At 35.7% G+C, this 6,531-nt stretch overlaps 1 non-coding gene across 1 annotated transcript; it reads right to left on the reverse strand.

The window, feature by feature from the left end:
• Positions 1-6,168: 6,168 nt before the first annotated feature.
• On the reverse strand, positions 6,169-6,275 carry LOC141624103 (small nucleolar RNA R71). The gene has a single exon (XR_012533914.1). It is a non-coding gene; the product is annotated as a small nucleolar RNA R71 (small nucleolar RNA).
• Between the last annotated feature and the right edge of the window lie 256 nt (positions 6,276-6,531).

Below are 6,531 nucleotides of genomic sequence, written 5' to 3' on the forward strand. Positions count from 1 at the left end.
CATGAAGATCCGAAGCCGGGACTCACGGTCCAATGTGGCACTTGGCATTGGGTTGTCGGTAGAACCAGCCATTTGTTATTAGCAGATTTAAATTAACGTGATCTACACTTTGAAAAAGAAAGAAAAACAAAAACGAAATAAGCAACTCATCGAGGTGATTTAAGTCTATTAAAATTCATTTTAATCGTGTAGACTCATTGCACTTGCATAATTGATCTCCCTCAAGAATGATACAAGTGATCCCAAGATTCAATTTCTGTAAATTGATAAGCCAACTGTTTAGCTAATTCTTCCGGAAGAACTCTTGGTCGATAGATTTCCGTAAATCCTATCTATAGTCCACCATAGTCACAGGATCGTACGAGTGACCATAGTGTTGAGATAAAATAGGTCAATCGGTTCCAACTTACCCGACGTAGAAGGGGTCATATTATGCCTACCGACGAAGAAGGGACTCATTGGAGTTTGACCTATAAAGACCGTTCTCAATTTTTGTTTATACGAGGAAGATCCCATCAACTGAATTATAATTCATATTAAGTGAACGAATAACTAGCGTCTGCGTGAATGAATTAAATTTGGGTGATGGCTTAAAAATCGTGTGACATGAGAATGTCAATGAAAACTAACTCGTGACCTCTATATGTGTCAGTTTTCATGCAATAATTAGGTGGTTTGGTTTTTAGGCGGAATATGATGCATATTATCGTTACGAAAAATAAATAAATGAATGCAATACGTAAAAATAAATTCCTAGTGTGGCCTATCCTAATAAAAAGAACATAAAACAACTTTGGAATCCACCGTTGGACCCGAGAAGCTTGTCTTGATGTTCCATCTTGATCCAAGTAGCGGGAGTGAGCATCCGGTCTCCGTCTTTAGTCTTCTCAAAATTACAATTAAAATTTACAAATATAAACCTATTTACATTCTAAATAAAAACTGTAATTGAAAGAAATAAAATGGAGATACGAGATCTCAAAATACAACCAAGACCGTGTTCCATCATTACGGTAACACGTTCTACTAAGGCCACACTAAGTTACAACCGTTTGCAAAAATAAATGAATACGTAATTAAAAGCATTCAAATTAAACAAGAACGATAAATTAAAATGCATCAACTAAAAATTAAATTTATTCGTGACATAATTCCGTAATTATGTTAAATTTATCCAAACCACCAAAGATAATTAAAATTATGTGACAAAACCACTTCATCAACTTAATTTTAATTCGTGATAATCCGTTACTTTAAATCGTTTTAAAGTAACTTAATTTTACGTGGGTGAACCGTTTCACTATCGAGCGAGAGCATAAAAACCGTTTTATGCATTAAAAAGGGCCGAAAAAAAAAAGGAATTTTTTTTTTTTTTTTTCCTTCTGTACTGCTGTACGTGAACAGTACCAGTACCACAAAAATTTTTTTTTTTTTTTTAAATACTGTAAAAACCGAGAGCATAAAAAAAGGCAAAAAAAATTTATACGGCTCAAAATCGTGAGCAACAAAAGATCAAAACAAAACGGTTTGATAAAACACAATTGCAATTTTAATCTAATCCGTATAGAAATGAAACTACAATTGACATGGTCTCAACATATTGTTATCATTATCGTTTATAATAACAATATGCAAAGAACAAAAAGAAAACGAAACAAGAGATCGTCTGATCTAGCAATAACTGTGAGGCACGCATTTCAAAGCAAAAAACAGAAACAGGCCGTGTAAAAACAGCAATGGCTGCACGGTTTTCAAGAAAATTTTCGAGACAAAATTTGTGCCACACGAAATTATATGCAATCATTTTGATGGATCTTACGCATGTTGCAATGAATATCGATTACAAAACATTATGCAAAGATCTAAATGAAAAAAAAAAAAAAAAACAACCAACGCCGTGTATACAAGACACGGTTCCCAATGAACCAAAAAACGCAGCAAAAAAAAAAAATTTCTGCCGTGTAAAAAATTGTGGCTGCCGAGACAATTTTTTTTGAACAAAAATCATCGATTCATATCGTTTAATGAAAATTACATAGAAAAATTTACGTGGCCTCGCTCTGATACCACTTGTGGGGTAATATCCGTATACTACCCTATAAAATTAGGATTATAACGCAAATTTTACATGTAATTTATAGTCATAAAACGAAAAACATAATGAAACGATAAAGATCAAGGAATAACCTTCGGTCCTAGTGCAATAAGGCAATGAGAGATCAAAGTAGACCTCCTCCTAAATGATGCACCCAAGATAGTCCGAGAAATGCCCTTGTGCTAGATCGAATCCTCTAATTGCCTTGCAATATTGAGAGGATTAATTTTGTGAGTTTTTGCTTAGATGAGAGATCTAGGTTTTAGAGAGAAAATGATCTCCAAAACCCTAATTTAATTTTGCAAATGACAATTAGGTTAAACAAGAGGAGAAGCTCTCCTTTTGTCTATGAAGGGCTCGGCCAAACCGAGTGAGAGGAGAGCTCGTGGGCTTTTTAATTTCCTCTTCACTTAAACTCGTGGTACGACCCGAAATGCGCTAAATGTATATGACACGGTTTCATTATAAACTGTCATCGGTTATCGGATATTAAAGCATCAACTAATAATACGGATTAGTTGAATTATTAATACATGTCCGACAAAGACAATATTGTATAATTATATTCAATATACATTTAATTAAATATAAAACGTTTATATTCAATTTTACGAATTAATCGCTTAATTCGCCTTAGCCATTATTATTTAATCCGTATTAAATAAAATATCTCAACATCACATTTTGACTTATTATTAGTCAAATAACTCGGACTAACTGGTTAGTCAATTTTGGCATCTACATGACTGTATTTTCATACCGTCACATCTCTCAAACGTATCCTATAGGTGTGACTTTTAGGGACCAGTTGATCACCGCCATCTGTATGACAATAACGTCAAACTTATCTAGCAAGCCAACCGTTATTGATAAACGTGGATCAACTGATAATAATACCAAAAGTATGCCCTTTGATCCTTTTAGAGATTTATAAGTCCTTGCACTAACTGTTAAGGACACCAACCCCAACATATACTCACATATACAAATTCTTTTATGCTTAGATGTAATTCCAAATGGCAACAATTTCGTATTCTTTCTCCATTTTTGGTTAACAATGTCAGAAAACCTCATAATCAAAAAAATGTAGTGTTACCAAGATTTGCCTTTGGTATTTTACAATGTCACACGTTATTGTAAACAATATCACACTTCATTTGAAACAATATCATCATTCTTCTGAAACAATATCATCACATCACGCTTAATTGTAGACAATTCCCCTTGTGTAATATTGTTATACAATACCACATGTAATTATTAAAAATATCACTCTGTATACAAAATAATATCACGGTTAAAAGTATTATAAAAGAAGTCTTCAATTTGTGCTACTGTGAAACAATAGCACAATCAGTAAAATAAAATATCACAATTCATTAGAAGTAATATCACACTGTATGTAAAATAATATCACACTATACACAAAACAATATTGAACTAAAAAGGATTTTTAAATCCCTATCCACTTTTGTTATACGAGAAACAATATCACAATCATTAAAGTAAAATATCACATTATATTTAAAACAATATCACACACTTAGACCATAATTAAAGAGTTTAGCCGCAAAAAGAAAGATCACCTGACACGATATCATATGCTTATTGATGTGACCATAATTGGCGCATATTTAGCCCCCGAATTAGCCTTGTTTCCATGCTTTTTAGTGCTTATTTGGGTCATTTCTTATCTTTAGTTCTTTGTTTTGCATATTCTTTGAGATTTTGATCCCTTGGTAGGAAAGGAGTAAGAATCTTGCATTTTCATGGCAAAACGAGACTAAATTGATCGAATTCAATGACCAAGCATCAAGGAGAGACAAGATTATAAGGCCTTTGTACATATCATAGTAGAAGAGCAATGTTGAGAAATGATCCTTGAGTCCCCAAGGGAATCCCCAAGGAATTTATGAAGAAAAGGGAAGAAAAGAAGAAGATTTGTTGCTGACTGACAATCCGAGCGGATTGTCACCAATCCGTCCGTCCCGCAGCAGCACAATCCGAGCGGCTTTGCCACAATCCGCTCGGATTCCCCCTCCACAATCCGCCCGGATTCCCCTTAATCCGCTCGGATTCCAACGCCAGAATCCGCCCGTCCCGACCCTATTCCGCCCGGATTCTAGCACAGCACGGATTGCCTTCTCCAAGCTACGAAGAAAGAAGCCCTTCTCTCAGAAAATACCGGCTCCTCCTTGCTCAACTTAAAAAGTGTAATTACTAGTTTAGCCCTTAGTTAACCCTAATGCATCCTCCCTAATATCCACTATAAATACCCCATTAGTCTAATTAGAGGAGCATGTTCTTCTTATCAATAATTAGTGTAGTTAATATCAATCAAATCTCTCTTTAATATTGTAATCAAGTATTAATCAAGTTTTAATCCAAGTTTTAGTTCTTTAATCTCTCTTTTGTTCATCCTTTATTTTGGGTAATTGAAGATTATTTGGGTTATTGTTGGGAGATTGACAACCTCTCAATCAAGCATTCAAGTACTTCTTTTATCTTTGCTTTATTATTGGAATCATTAGTAGGTATAATCTCTTAATCCCTTTTTAATTATTGTTAATTACTTTCATTTATTCATCATGTTTCATATTGTTGGTATGATTGACAACCTTGCTAGCATGATCAACATGATAATGAGTGAGTAGTCTCTTAGCTAGGGTTAATGGGTGATTAGGGGAAACCAACATGGGGAATGATTCATGCTTAAATTAATATGCTTTCATGTTTTATTTGCTTGCTTGTTTTGATCTCAACTCATGCACATGTTATATTTGATGAAATGCTAAGCCTATGAATCCTTGCATTTACTATCATCTTCTATCTTTTCAATGAGACTTGTAAGACATAACCCAACTCGAGTCTCATTAGACCATGCATGTTTTTGAGTAGGGAAGATTAAGTCGACTTGTAGGTGTTGTACAATCTAATCGATTCGGCTCCGGGACCCAAACTTTCCTAGGATTGTAAGATATAACCCAACTCATCCATCACAACAATAATTGATTGCTTATAATTTGAGAACATGTTTGTATGATCATATCCCATGATTCCCCTATGATCCCATGACACCCTAGTGCCTTTAATCAATTGTTTACACCCCTTTAATTCATCTTGCTTGTTTATTTTCATTGCTATTTCAGTTTAGTAACCTTCTACATCAACCCAATTTGTGACACCCCTTAGACACCACTAGTTACAATAGAAATCTCATTTCAACTCCCGTCCCTTGGGATCCGACCTTTACTTGCCTCTTTACTAATTGTAGAGTTGTTTGTGGAGCTATAAATTGTGTTTTGATTCGACCGTGACCAACGACCACATCTTAAATTGTGAACACTTAGCGGGATCGCATCAAAAATGGCGCCGTTGCCGGGGACGGTGTTTGTTTGATTTAGATTTTTTTTTATTGTTATTAGTTGTGTCTTTCTTCGCCTTGAGGAAGTAAAACTCCTCAAGGTTTGTTCTAATTGTTTTCGAGTTGTTTGATATTTTGCATGTCTAGAAGGTTACAAAGTGATTTGTTACCTTTTGACCGTGAAATCGAAAGAACCTTGACGAACAATAGGAGAGTTGTTAGGACGAATTTAAGAGGTATTAGTGAAGTTGTCCAACCCACTAGTGAGTTTGTCAATCCTTTCGCAATAGAAGGAGAAGAGAACCCATTACACAATACCCCACAAAATCCACCTACAATGCCAAAATTCTCGTCACACTCCGTACCCACCGAGGAGAATCTACCAAATAGTACTCCTACACCGCAACATCTCACCGGAAATTTTATTGCCAAGTCCGCCTTCATCCAATTAGTTGAGAGGAGCCAATTCGGGGGGATGCCTAGTGAGGACCCTCATTCTCATATGGAAACCTTTTGCGACTATTGTGATGCTATCTCTTAAACGGGCATGACTCAAGACCAAATTAGATGGGTCTTATTTCCTTTTTCCTTAATCGGCACCGTGAAGCAATGGTTGAAGGGCCTTGATAAGGCCACCCTTGGAATAGATTCTTGGAAGAAGTTGGCTCTAGCTTTCTACAAAAAATTCTACCCACCGGAAAAGACTAACATGCTAAGAGCTCAAATTACGGGTTTTAAGCAAAGGGATGAAGAGTCTTTGTATGAAGCTTGGGAGCGGTTCAAGGGAATTTGTCGCTCATGTCCTCACCATGGACTTAGCGAATGGTTTTTGGTACAACAATTTTGGAATGGTTTATATGAAGATTCTAGGAACATTCTCAATATGGGATCGAATGGAATGTTCACCGAAGTTGATGACAATCAAACATGGAACAAGATTGAGGAAATGGCGGTCCATAACTCACAATATAGTAGACCTCGCAAGGCTACTAGAGGAGGAAAGCATGAAGCGGACTCCGTTACTCAATTGGGTGCTCAACTTAGTGCTCACATTGACACAATCAACTTGAAG

This window comes from Silene latifolia, chromosome X, assembly GCF_048544455.1.
Source record: "Silene latifolia isolate original U9 population chromosome X, ASM4854445v1, whole genome shotgun sequence".
Taxonomy (NCBI): Eukaryota; Viridiplantae; Streptophyta; class Magnoliopsida; order Caryophyllales; family Caryophyllaceae; genus Silene; species Silene latifolia.